We start from the raw sequence: 14,960 nt of genomic DNA, 5'->3' as shown, positions 1-14,960 counted from the left end.
ATTAAAACATAAAAAAAGCACTCTCTGGAGTGAAGTCAGTTTCCAAATTACGAAGTACATCACATGTGAATGGAGCTTTAGCATCATCTATGGTTATCATTTCAGGTTGCTGTGTGAACTAAGGAATGGGATTGCCTTGCCTCCAGCCAAGAAACTGAGCATCCCATATTTCCTTCTTCAGTCACTAATTGAATGTGGTACAATGTTAAATGAAGGAATCCCAGATCAGTTGGCTCATCATGGGCTCATCAAACTATTGGTGGAAGATGCTTTGCACACCTACACTATTCCCATATCTTGGAAATCTTCAGAAACATGTCCAGGGATGACAATATTAGAATTTTGGCCAAAAACATCACCCCATCCAGCAGTGAGGAGGGAGAACACACTGAAGAAGGTGAGGAAACCAATGGTGAAGGAACACAGGACATTCAAGCACAGAAAGAACAAAATGAAAAATGGGAAATGGGCCATATTGCTGAGCCTAAAATAGAGGAAGAAACAACAGCAAAAACACCAAAGGAAAATAAGATGCAGAGTAGGATAAAGAAGGCTGAAAAATCCCAAATGAAGGCTACCACAACCAAGGCAGGCACACAAAAACAAAAGGAAAAGACACACCCTGATATCTCAGCAACACACATAGAAATAGTTGAAATAGGGATTTCTACAGGAAGCAAGGAAAAAGAACAACAAGAGGAGAAATCACCTGAGATATTGGCAAGGGAGGCAGTAGTTGTGCTTGTTGCATTAAGCACACCTACAAAACAAAAAGGAAAAATAAAAAGGAAAACCTCCATGTATTTCAAGGCTAGGAAAAGCACAAGAATTCAAATAAGCAGAATGGGAGGAACAGTGGAAGGACATGGACAAGAGGGTAGAATTTTATGGTGTTGGCATTATGGCTAAAGTGTTGTCCTTGATGGCAACCCATTCAGGTGATAGATCACAGTACTTCAAGTCAGCAGCAGAGATTGATGATCAGCTATCAAATATTGAAGAAAATAAGGGGTACGCAGGTACACCTTGCATAAGGTGCGTACACGCAGGTCAGTGTTACATAAAGTGCGTACATACCCGCAGTTATCCCGTTCAAGAGGTGCGTACCCCCAGTGCACACATTTCAAGGCAAAGAAATTTACATGTGGGGTTTTCTTATGTTTTACTCTTGGTATTTAGCCGACGATATTGTGGTGTCGGTTCGTGGTATTGATCCATGATTTAAGGAAGAGCTTTCCTATATAAAGCAAAGGAGATCATTTGGCTTGTGCATGTTTTTGGTTGAATATCTTATGAGGGCTAGATCTGGTCTAGATCTAAATAAGGCAAATCTACTGATGGACTGAGATCTCTTCGGCACATGTTCAGATCTGTAGATTTGACTGTCTGGGTTATTTCTGAAGTCTTGAAATAATCTATGCCCGAAGGTACGTAGGTACAGTGAGAGAAAAGTGCGTACATACACAGGAATGAAGCGTTTCAGGTGCGCCGGTACGTAGGCACAGAAGGGTTTTAGGTCCGCTGGTACGCAGGCACAGAAGGGTTTCAGGTGCACCGGTACGCAGGCACAAAAGGGTTGCAAGTGCGTCGGTATGCAGGCACAGAAGGGTTTCAGGTGCGCCGGTACGCAGGCACAGAAGGGTTTCAGGTGCGCCGGTACACAGGCACAGAAGGGTTGCAGGAGCGCCGGTACACAGGCACAGAAGGGTTGCAGGTGCAGAGGTCCGCAGGAAGTTCAATGGACTCAAAGCGAGGTACGCAAGATAGCAGTTGAGCAGGGTGCGTACGTAAGCAGGCGAGCAGTTGAGCATGGTGCGTACTGTAAGCAGGCAAGCAGTTGAGCAGGGTGAGTACTGTAAGCAGGCAAGCAGTTGAGTAGGGTGCTTACGTAAGCAGGCGAGCAGTTGAGCAGGGTGCTTACTTCTCTTAAAATCTTTGTTTATCATTGTTGTGTTCTGGGTTTGGTCCTATTATTGTTGATCTGGTTAGTACAGTTGACTGGGTGATTCTCTTATACTTGATGATCATTTGATGCTTATGGGTCCAGATTGAAAATTTATGAAAAGTGGTCCTTGTAAGAAAAGAAGTAGGGGGTTGTAACTCCCTTCCAGGAGAGACTGGAAAACGAGAGAGAGAGAGTTGTAGCTCTCTACAGGTTGCAGCCTGCGTACTGGTAAAGGACGGCACCAGTACAAAACCATTGTAAAAGGAGTTTCTAATGTGAAAGAAGATAGAGACATATTGCAGCAGGTGGTTTTCACCCACATTGGGTTTCCACCTTACATCTTGTGTTCTTTGGTGTGACTATCTGTTTTCCTTTTGTTCATGCTCATTATTTTATGGTACTGACATGCAAAAATAATTCAAAGAATAAATAAAGAAGATTTATTAAAAGAATTAGATAATACTGATTCACCCCCCCTCTCAGTATTATTTCCAACAATTGGTATCAGAGCAGGTCCTTCAGAGAAGCTTGATCGCTTGAAGGTAGATCGTTCATCATGAGAAACTACGAGAGAGAAGCATCAATCAGGCCACCGGTTTTTGATGGGACAAACTTCAATTATTGGAAGGTAAGAGTTACTGCCTATCTTCAATCTCTTGGTACAGAAGTTTGGGACATCGTAGAGACAGGCTACGCTTTTCCTTCAGCTACTCCTACAGATGCAGCCGAGAAAAAGAAGTATGAAACAAATGCGAAAACAGTCAGTACTCTATTAGGATGTATATCTCAATCAGAATTCATGAAGGTAATGCACTATAAATCCGCAAAAGAGATATGGGACAAAATTGTCACGAGCTATGAAGGAGATGAACAGGTAAAGCGTGCTAAACTTCAAACTCTCAAAATTCAGTATGAGACTCTCAAAATGTATAATGATGAAAGTGTGGCTAACTATTTTCTTCAGGTAGATGAGGTTGTTAACTGTATGAAAAATTTGGGTGAAGAAATAAAAGAGGCTATTGTGGTTGAAAAGGTTCTAAGATCATTGTCCCCCAAGTTTGAATCTAAAGTATCTACAATAGAAGAAAAGGAAAATCTACGAATTCTTACTATGTCTCAGCTACATGGAATTCTAACTGCTTATGAAATGAGAAAGGGAGGTCCATCAGACAGAAGAGAAGCTGCTTTCAAGGCATCAGGCAAAGGAGATTATTATGAAGCGAGCCACGTCCCAGAAGAAGAGGAAGAAGAATCAAATTTTGTCAGAAATCTTCAAAGGGGTTCTGGAAGGTTCAGAGGTAAGTTACCTTTTAAATGCTTTTCTTGTGGAAGAGTAGGTCATTATGCTGCAAAATGTCCTTATAAGGATAAAGGAAAGGAACCTACTAGATGGAACAAGAAACAAAATGCAAATAAGAAAAACTACTACACTCATGAAGATAGTGATGGTCTATCAAACAGTGATGAAGATGAACAAGGTAATGAATATAAGTTGTTAATGGCATCTGAAGATGATGATTATATGGATGCTATAGATGTGGATAACCTTTCTGATGAAATTACTAGACTCAAGAGATGTATAGAAGAAAAGAGCATGATCATTGATACTCTACAATTTCAAATTGATGAAAAGGAAAAACATCTTGAAAAATTAGAAGGTGCAATTGTTGGTCTTAGAAAAGAGATTGAGAAAACAAAAGCTATTAATCTCAAGTTTGTCAAAGGATCTGAAACTTTGGATGAGATTATCAATGTGCAGCGGTCTCCACTAAACAAGACAGGTCTGGGCTATAATGGAGAAACTTCTCAAGCATCCACCTCAAAAAGTTATCTTGATGCAGCAAGAAGAAATGAGAAAAATCACAATGAAGATCATCAGGTAAAGCAGGGACGAATTACAAACAGAAACTATCAGGGGCAATCCATCTTAAGGGTGAACAAAAGCTACAACCAACCACAGGTAAAATCTTCTCAATTTGGTTCAAGAATAGATGACAATAGAAATTACAATCAATTGGCTGGTAGATTCGATAACCGCAGAAGTTTCTTCAATGGACAATGCTTTTCTTGCCATAACTTTGGTCACAAAGCAGCTCAATGTGTTGCATATAAAACGATCATGACTAGGGAAGCTCAAAAACAAAGAAGTATGACGGGGATTACAAAAAGGACCTATAACAACTTTTCGGTTCTTGAAAATGAAGTTGAATGTTATATTTGCAATAACTTTGGTCATGAAGACTCTGAATGCAGGAGCAGGTTTCAGCAGAAAAAGGAACAAGCCTCAAGCACCAAAACATGGAGAATAAAGGAACCTCATACAGAAAGATGTGGGATAGCATTTTATGCAGAGGGACAAGAAAATCTATGGTACATTGACAGTGGATGTTCGAAGCATATGACAGGTGAAAAGAAAAACTTGAGTCTTATTCTACTCTAGAAAAGGGAAAGAAAATCTCTTTTGGAAATGATACTCCTACAACTATAAAAGGAAAAGGCATTGCTCAGCTAAAAGAAAAGGTCAAGGCTGGAAATGTTTTATATGTTGATGGATTGAAGCATAATCTTCTAAGTGTCAGCAAGATGTGTGATCAAAGAACTGAGGTTATATTCAGATCAAATGGATGTCTTGTTCGTGATCTTGATACAGGTAAAACAGTGATCAAAGGCAAAAGAACTCCAAATAATCTGTACATATTTGAAGAAGGACAACAACAATGCTATCTGAGCAAGGATGATGAGCACTGGTTATGGCATCGGAGGTTGGGACATCTAAGCTTTTCACAAATAAGGAAAGCATGCAAATATAAGGCAGTCCGCGATCTTCCAGATATCAAAATTCCTGACAACACCATATGCAAATCATGTAAGTTTGGGAAACAAACCAGAACTAACTTTCCAGAGAAAGAAGGATCAGCTAGCATGCCTCTTGAGCTAGTACATACAGATACATGCAGTCCTTTCAGGAAAAGAACACCTCGAGGAGAAGAATACTTGATATTATTCATTGACGATTTCTCCAGGTTTGTCTGGTTAGGACTTATGAAGCACAAAGATGAAGCATTTGAAAAATTCAAATCCTTCAAAGCCTTGGTTGAAAATGAATCAGGTCACAAAATTAAGTGCCTCAGATCCGACAGAGGTGGGGAATTTACTTCAAATGAATTTTTCGATTTCTGTGAAGAACATGGGATAAGAAGAGAATTCTCTACAGCAAGAACTCCTCAGCAAAATGGAGTTGTGGAAAGAATGAACAGAACAATCCAACAAATGGCTCGTGCTATGCTTGATGAGTCAGGAACTCCCGCAACTTTCTGGGGTGAAGCTGCACATGTTGCAGTTGTTATTCTCAACAAAACAAATGTTCGGGTGAACAGCACTCAAACTCCTCATGAGCTCTGGAGTGGTAGGACTCCTTCAGTAAAGCACTTCAAAATCTTTGGGAGAAAATGCTATATCAAGAATACTGATGAGCAGCTTGGCAAACTTGAACCTAGAGCAGATGAAGGCATTCTTCTTGGTTACTCTCCACATAGCAAAGCATACAAATGCTACAATAAAAGACTTGGCAAAATTGTTGACAGCATTGATGTAGTGGTTGATGAGAAGGGATACATTCCTAGGCAAGTACATCATGAAGACATCAAAGAAGATGAAGGCTACCCCCAACGACAGAATGATGAAGAAGAAGAACCTCAAGAAGAACCAGAGGAGCAAACAAGAATAGAAGAAAAGACTCCATCTAGATATGTTCAGAAGAACCATCCAGAATCTCAGATTATGGGGCAGAAAGAAGCAGGTGTACAAACAAGAAGAACAGTTGCAGAAGCTTCAAGCTATTTGGCATTACTCTCCTCTACTGAACCACAAAATGTAAAGGAGGCATGCAAAGATGAATGTTGGGTGAAAGCAATGGATGAAGAACTTGAGCAGATCGAAAAGAACAACACTTGGGAGCTGGTTCCTAGACCAAAAGATAAGAATGTTATCAGGACAAAATGGGTCTTCAAAAACAAATTGAATGAAAATGGAGAAGTAATTAGAAACAAAGCCAGACTTGTTTGTAAAGGGTATGCGCAGCAAGAAGGAATAGACTTTGAAGAAACCTTTGCTCCTGTTGCAAGACTTGAGGCCATCCGAATGTTCCTTGCTCTCTCAAGTTTTCAAAACTTCAAAGTATTTCAAATGGACGTGAAATCAGCTTTTCTGAATGGAGACTTGGAAGAAGAAGTGTACATTGAACAGCCAGATGGGTTCATTCTTGGAAATGATCCAAATCTTGTATGCAGATTGAAAAAGGCTCTCTATGGTCTCAAACAAGCTCCAAGGGCTTGGTACTACCGTTTGGACAAATATCTTCATCAACAAGGCTTTTCAAAAGGATCATCAGATAGCAATCTTTATATAAAAGTTGAAAATGACAAATTGCTAATACTTGTTGTGTATGTAGATGACATTATTTTTGGGAGCAATGAAGAAGTTATGAGTCAAAACTTTGCCTTGGTCATGCAGAAAGAATTTGAAATGTCCTTGCTAGGAGAACTGACATATTTCCTTGGTCTGCAAATCCAACAAAAAGAAGGAGGAATTTTTTTTATCTCAAACCAAGTATCTCAAACAGATTTTGAAGAAATATGGTATGGAAGATGCAAAACCAGTATGTACACCCATGGTCACAGGATGTAGCCTCAGTGCAAATGATGAATCTGCAGCAGTACATCAACCAACCTACAGATCTATGATTGGAAGTTTACTTTATTTGACAGGTACCCGCCCGGACATCATGCATGCAGTTGGAATAGTTGGAAGATTTCAGGAAAATCCGAAGGAGACTCATCTTCAGGCAGTGAAGAGAATTTTCAAATATCTTCAAGGGACTCAAAATTATGGCTTATGGTATCCTAGAGATACAGATCTTACACTTCATGCTTATACAGATGCAGATTGGGCCGGAAGCGTGGATGGCAGGAAAAGCACAAGTGGTGGTGCGTTCTTTATGGGTTCCAGACTAGTATCTTGGTTCAGCAAGAAACAGAGTTCGATTGCCTTGTCTACAGCTGAAGCAGAATATGTTGCTGCTGCATCTTGTTGCACCCAACTCCTTTGGATGATGAAGACTTTGCAGGATTTTCAAATCACTTGTACACCACCAATCCCCATCTTATGTGATAACACAAGTGCAATCAACATCTCAAAGAATCCTGTTATGCATTCAAAAACCAAGCACATACCAATCAAGTATCATTTTCTCCGGGAACAAGTACTTGAACAGAAGGTCAAGTTGGAGTATGTTCCTTCTAAGGAACAAGTTGCTGATATTCTCACCAAACCATTGCCCAGGGACACTTTTGAATACCTTAGGCAAAAGCTAGGGGTTGTTGATGCATCATCTTATTGAGGAACCTCTTCTGATTGATGGTACAGGTTCAGGGGGAGCATATAATGCATTGTTGGCATTATGGAGGATGTGCAGAAGGAGATCTTGGAAGTAGCTGCAATATGTCTCTATCTATTTCATGGTGGATTATGGTTCTTCCTTGCAAATCTGGTTCATTTTCAGGGGGAGCATGTTCTTAGGGGGAGCATAACCCTTTGCCCTTGATGTCAAAGGGGGAAAATGAAGCTGAAGCTTTGAGGTTGCCATCAAGTCCAAAGGGGGAGATTGTTGGCATTATGGCTAAAGTGTTGTCCTTGATGGCAACCCATTCAGGTGATAGATCACAGTACTTCAAGTCAGCAGCAGAGATTGATGATCAGCTATCAAATATTGAAGAAAATAAGGGGTACGCAGGTACACCTTGCATAAGGTGCGTACACGCAGGTCAGTGTTACATAAAGTGCGTACATACCCGCAGTTATCCCGTTCAGGAGGTGCATACCCCCAGTGCACACATTTCAAGGCAAAGAAATTTACATGTGGGGTTTTCTTATGTTTTACTCTTGGTATTTAGCTGACGGTATTGTGGTGTCAGCTCGTGGTATTGATCCATGATTTAAGGAAGAGCTTTCCTATATAAAGCAAAGGAGATCATTTGGCTTGTGCATGTTTTTGGTTGAATATCTTATGAGGGCTAGATCTGGTCTAGATCTAAATAAGGCAAATCTACTGATGGATCGAGATCTCTTCGGCGCATGTTCAGATCTGTAGATCTGACTGTCTGGGTTATTTCTGAAGTCTTGAAATCATCTATGCCCGAAGGTACGCAGGTACAGTGAGAGAAAAGTGCATACATACGCAGGAACGAAGCGTTTCAGGTGCACCGGTACGTAGGCACAGAAGGGTTTCAGGTGCGCCGGTACGCAGGCACATAAGGGTTTGAGGTGCGCCGGTACGCAGGAACAAAAGGGTTGCAAGTGCGTCGGTACGCAGGCACAGAAGGGTTTTAGGTGCACTAGTACGCAGGCACAGAAGGGTTTCAGGTGCGCCGGTACGCAGGCACAGAAGGGTTGTAGGAGCACTGGTACGCAGGCACAGAAGGGTTGCAGGTGCGGAGGTCCGCAGGTAGTTCAATGGACTCAGAGCGAGGTACGCAGGCTAGCAGTTGAGCAGGGTGCATACGTAAGCAGGTGAGCAGTTGAGCAGGGTGCGTACTGTAAGCAGTCAAGCAGTTGAGCAGGGTGAGTACTGTAAGCAGGCAAGCAGTTGAGCAGGGTGCTTACGTAAGCAGGCGAGCAGTTGAGCAGGGTGCTTACTTCTCTTAAAATCTTTGTTTATCATTGTTGTGTTCTGGGTTTGGTCCTATTATTGTTGATCTGGTTACTACAATTGACTGGGTGATTCTCTTATACTTGATGATCATTTGATGCTTATGGGTCCAGTTTGAAAATTTATGAAAAGTGGTCCTTGTAAGAAAAGAAGCAGGGGGTTGTAGCTCCCTTCCAGGAGAGACTGGAAAATGAGAGAGAGAGAGTTGTAGCTCTCTGCAGGTTGCAGCCTGCGTACTGGTAAAGGACTGCACCAGTACAAAACCATTGTAAAAGGAGTTTCTAATTTGAAAGAAGATAGAGACATATTACAGCAGGTGGTTTTCACCCACATTGGGTTTCCACCTTACATCTTGTGTTCTTTGGTGTGACTATCTGTTTTCCTTTTGTTCATGCTCATTATTTTATGGTACTGACATGCAAAAATAATTCAAGGAATAAATAAAGAAGATTTATTAAAAGAACTAGATAATACTGATTCACCCCCCCTCTCAGTATTATTTCCAACATATGGCACACATGAGTAGACCACATCAGAAGCTTGGGATGATGAGGAGGCCATCAAAGATGACGAGATAGATTAGTTGCTCAGAGGATGAGCAACACTTTCAGTAGGGGGGTGATGATGAGCCCCAGAAATGGGCAATTATATGGACTCATTTAGCCTCCTAATTCGACTTAATCCACCATTATCATTAGTTTATTGCATGTTCTTTATTACATTTATGCTAATAGAGTGAATTGGGCTAGTCATTATGCCAAAAAGTCTAATGTGTGCTTTATGCAAATTTTTGGCCAATTTTGAGACAAAATCAAAGATTTAATGAGCACTTGGCAGCCAAATTCATGGAAGAACAAGGGAGAGGATTTATAGGAAGGTGTCCCCTTCACTTATGAGCCCTTACCTCAAATTCTCCATCAAAAACTCAGAGCACAAGGGACAGCCAAGCAAGTCAAGTAGGACTGTTGTTAACTGCAAGTTTTGGCAGCCAAGTTCCTAAACTTTAGGAGGGTTGTTGGGGTCCTCAATTTGTATAAATAAGAAGGCTTAGGGCCTCAGTTCAGTTAGTCAGTTTTTAGTCAGATTTTAGTCAGATGTTAGTTAGATTTTAGTCAGTAGGTTAGCTCTACCTTTCAACACATTTCAAGCTTTTTCTTGTAGACAGTTTTTGGGATGTAACTATTATTTTTTTATCAATAAAGATGAGTCCAGCTTTGCACCGGCTCTGATCTTTCTTAGGAGGTTGTAGCTCTTGGGGTTGGGCCCAACCCAATTGCCGGTACCTCCTTTATGCACTTTTATGTGTCTTTGTTGCATTCATAGAATAATTTCTGTTATTTAGGTTAAAATCTTGCTTTGTTACTTAGGTTGTGTTTGGTGATTAAAATAGCTTTTCATAATTCAGGTTTATTTGATAGTTTGGTAAAGGAAAAGATCTGAAAAAAGGCCATCAAGCAATCCTTGATCTCATCTCTCCCTCCTTGGGACCATGAGCTGAGACCAAGACATACTTGCTACCACAAAAACATTGTTTTTGCCTCTTCATGCAATTGCTAGTGTTAGATTTTTAGTTAGGAAAGTTGATAGCCGTTGTACTTGCATGTTTAGAATCTATTCTTGCTTAGTTTCCATAGTTTTCTTGCATGATTTCCTGTGTATAAACTTTTGTTCATCATTTTTATGGTTTTTAGGTCAAATTAGGTCAAAATATCTAGATCTTTTGTTTTCCTAGCCTTTGTTTGGATCAATTTTCAGAAAGTAATGTGCATAACATCTATAATACCTCCCTGTCTATCCTTCCTCCATCATACCACCTGCTCCAACCCCTAATTCCAGATTCCTTCCCTTCATTCACTACCCTTAGCTTCACTTACCAGGTCTTAGACCCCTTTCCATCCTCATCCATCCTCCATTTCCACTTTCCCACCGTTTTTCCATCATCAACCCTCTAAAATCCTCTTTTGGATCTTCCTGTAGAACATCCTGTAGAACCCCTGCAAACTTCCTGTAGAAGTTCACTTGAGCGGTTTTTCGAGATCTGATCACTGTGAAACTCTCTAGAAGGGTGCTAGGGACCCCTTAGGCCCTCTTCTCACCTTCCCAACCTCCTGCAAGCACCTACTCCATTTCCTTTCACCAATAAACCCCTGCACAGTTAAAAATACTTAAAGCACATGCATAATAATTCTGCAAAATTACTCAAAAATGCAAAAAGATGTGTTTCCCATATTTTCCTTCAGAAGTAACTTAGTCACATGCATTTCATCTTTCCAAGAGTCAATGGCATCCATTTCTGCGACTTTCATCTCTTTTCTTGCACCAGTAGGGTTAGTCGGTAAAACTAGGGTTTGCTAGGGTTTGCATTTCCTTTCAGCTTTCAGCTTCTTTCTGCAAGTAGATTAGCCTCCTTTGAGTTAGATTTCATCCATAATAGTTAAAAGCTTCTTCTAAGAGCTCATATAAGTTGGCTTAAGCTCCTAGCGGACTTGTACCAGCTGATCAAGTGACAGCCTGCGGCAAGAGCTAGTACTTGTGCATACAACACCGTCGCTTCCAAGTTTGTTATGAGCTACCGGGTTGATAAAAGTAAAGAATGGAGTCCCAGCAGTTGCAGCATCATTTCTGCAACACTGGAGCCCACCACCACCCTACCCCCAATGCCCCACCTTACACCCTACCCCCAATCCCCTTCTCCCTACCCTCCTTCCCCCCCAACCGATCCACCCTAGCTGACCCGACCCTGCAATCGGATGGCCACCCAACCCCACCCTTACCCACCTTCCACCCCTTCCCCCTACCCCCCGCCCCCCAACCTCCATGCCATAACACCCCCACCCCCCTACCACCCACCACCCCCCTTCCTCCTTCCCCCATGCCCCCCCACACCCCCCCACCCAAACCCCATCCCACCCCACTCCTATCCCCTACCCCCCCATGCCTCCCCACCCCCCTTCCCCCCCAACCGAGCCACCCCACCCTGCAATCGGATCACCACCCCACCCCACCCTTACCCCCCTTCCACCTTACCCCTCACCTCACCCCCCAACTGACCCAGCTCACCCTGCAATCGAATGGACACCCGACTCCACCGTTACCCCCCTTCAACCCCTTCCCCCTACCCCCTTCCCCACCTACCCCCTACCCCCCACGCTCCCCCCTTACCCCCCACCTGCCAACCCCCATCCCACATGACCTCACCCCTACCCCCACCCTCCACGTCCCCCTCTTCCCCCCCAACCCGCAATCGGACAGCCACCCCACCCCACGCTTACCCCCCTTCCACCCCTTCCCCTACCCCCCACGCCCCACGTATGCCCCGCTCCCCAACCCCCATGCCGCCCCACGCCACCCCCCCTACCCCCAACCCACGTGCCACCCCACCGTCCCTACGCCCCACATGCCCCCTTCCCTCACCCCACCCAACTAGCCACCCACTCCTACTCCCTCCCTCACGCCCCCTCCCCAGCACACCCTCCCTACCCCATCCCACCCCACACGTGCCACCCTATGCCACCCCACCCCCCTTTCCCACCTCCCCCACTCCACCCCCCTTGCCCACCGCACCCCACCCCACCCTTGCCCACCCCTACCCCCAACCTCCGCCCCGTCCCACCCCACCCCACACCCACCCCCCCCCTTCCCCCACACCACCCCACACCCACCCCCCCTTCCCTCGGCCACCCCTACCCCCATCCTCCGCCCCCTGGAATTGAACAGCCACCCTGGGCGGGCGGGCGAGCGGGCCGCCGTGGGGTAGGGTGGGGCGTGGTCGCCCACCCCGCACCACTCCAGCGACCCGCCCGACCGGGCGAGCCACTGGGGTGGTGTGGGGTGCAGTGCACCACCCCAATAGCCTGCCCGCCCGCATATGGTGGTCGTCCGATTGAATGGCCACTCCGGGTAGGCAGGCGGGCCGCCAGGGTGGCGTGGGCTGGGGCGCAGCCGCCCACCTGCGCCACCCCAGCGGTCCACTCGCCTGCCCGAGTGGCCATTCGATTCCGAGAATCGGACGGCCACCCGGGCGGGCGGGCGGGCCGTCGAGGTGGTGTGGGGTGGGGCGCCGCCACACACCCCGCACCACCCCAGCAGCCCACCTGCTCACCCGCCTAGCTCGTTGCCTGATTCTCAGAATCGGATGGCCACCCAGGCACGGGGGCGGGCTACCGGGGTGGCGCGCGGTGGGGCACCACTGCCCACCCCATGCCACCCCAGCGGCCCGCCTGCTCACCTGGGTGGCAGGCCATGGGGGTAGGGGAGGGCGGGGGAGGGGTGGCGGTGGGGGAAGCAGGGGTGGAGGGCGGGTGGGGGGTGAAGGAGGGGGGAGGGGTGGCTGAGGGAGAGGGGGGCGGGTGTGGTAGGGCAGGGTAGGGGGTTGGGATGGTGGTTGGGGGGCGGGGAGAAGGGGGGTAGTGGGGGGCGTGGGGGGTAGAGGGGTAGGGTCGGGTGGCATGGGGGATGGGGGGTGCGAGGTGGGCGGGGGGGGCATAGGGGGTAGGAGGTAGGGGGGGAAGGGGGATAGGAGGTGGGGCAGGGGGGGGGGGGGTAGGGGGGAAGGGGGGGAAGGGGTGTGGTAGGGTGGCATGGGGGTAGGGTGTGCGGAGGGGGCAGTTTGCCGGCCGATTGTAGGATGGGGGTGCCCAGATTTGCTTGGACTACCATGCTCACGATGGAAATATTGGTTAATTTGGCTAACAAAAAGTATTAAGCTTAAAAAAAAAATCTACTTCATTAAACTAATTTAATATGAGAATTTTCAAGGGAAAAAATTTAACTGACCTTTCAATTGCGAGAATTCTTTGTTGAATATGTTGCTGATAGCAATGTAGCTGCTCCACAAATTAGCTCCAAGTCTTTCAATGAACCTCAGAAAACCTTGATGTAATGTGAGTAATAGTGATAATGGAATTTAGTATATAGGTGAAATTACGAAAATGTTTTACCGTATGGTTAATGCGGGATTAATTAGTTTTAAAAATTTTTAACATGTTATTTTTTTTATGGCGATGAAGGAAAATATGATAAAGCGAATATTATGGAATTGTTTTACAGTGGGGTGAATGTGGGATTAATTTGTTTTAGAATGTATTATAAAAAAAAAAAAAAAAAAAAAACATTCAATTGTTTAGTAAATATTATATACTTTGCCTATTAAAATAATTTAGGTAGAAGTTGTAGTTTACAATTTTAAATTTAATGATTTATTTCATAAAAAAATTTAGTTTACATTTTTCATTAAATTGTAGAATAAAATAATGAAGAGAAATAAATCTCACAAACTTTTAGGAGGGAAATATTTTCGCGAAATTTTTTGTGGGGAAAATTTTTGGAGGGAAAATTTCATTCTCTAAGCTATATAATATCTTTAGGAGACTCTCCATTTGTATCATTCAACATCTTCTATTTGAAAGGGATGGATTGTCCTGAGAGTGAAGTTTCGATTTATACAACATCAACATCTTCATGGCGTAACAACTCTATTCATATGGATGAATATAGTGGAAATTCTTCCACTATGAATAGAAAGTCAATTCTTCCACTTAGTCCTGATCCTAAGGACTATGAGAACAGCACTGATGAAAGAGGGGATGGAGAATTTCAAATAAATAAAGAGTCACAAATTATACTTAGTCTGAATTCGAAGGACTATGAAAGCAGCAGTGATGATGAGCTTGATGACAAATTTCAAAAGAATGGAGTGTCACGGTGTCCACTTAGTCCTAATTCTAAGGACTATGAAAGCAGTGGTGATGAAGAGCATGATGGTAAGTTCAAAAAAATGGATTGTCACGGTGTCCACTTAGTCCTAATTCTAAGGACTATGAGAGCAACAGTGTTTAAGAGCATGATGACAAATTTCAAAAGAATGGATTGTCACGGTGTCCACTTAGTCCTAATTCTAAGGACTATGAGAGCAACAGTGATGAAGAGCGTGATAACGAATTTGAAAAGAATGGAGTGTCAAAGTGTCCACTTAGTTCTAATTCTAAGGACTATGAGAGCAGCAATGATGAAGAGCATGATGATGAATTTCAAAAGTATGGAGTGTCATGGTGTCCAGTTAGTCTTAATTCTAAGGACTATGAGAGTAGCTTTGATGAAGAGCGGGATGATGAATTTCAAAAGTATGGAGTGTCACGGTGTCCAGTTAGTCCTAATTCTAAGGACTATGATAGCAGCAGTGATGAAGAACAGGATGATGAATTTCAAAAGAATGGAGTGTCACGGTATCCACTTATTCCTAATTCTAAGGACTATGAGAGCAACAGTGATGAAGAGCGTGATGATGAATTTCAAAAGAATGGAGTGTCA

This window comes from Pinus tabuliformis, chromosome 1_2, assembly GCF_031772625.1.
Source record: "Pinus tabuliformis cultivar Carrire ecotype Pingquan chromosome 1_2, CPIR1, whole genome shotgun sequence".
NCBI lineage: Eukaryota > Viridiplantae > Streptophyta > Pinopsida > Pinales > Pinaceae > Pinus > Pinus tabuliformis.
This window is presented reverse-complemented; position numbering follows the sequence as displayed.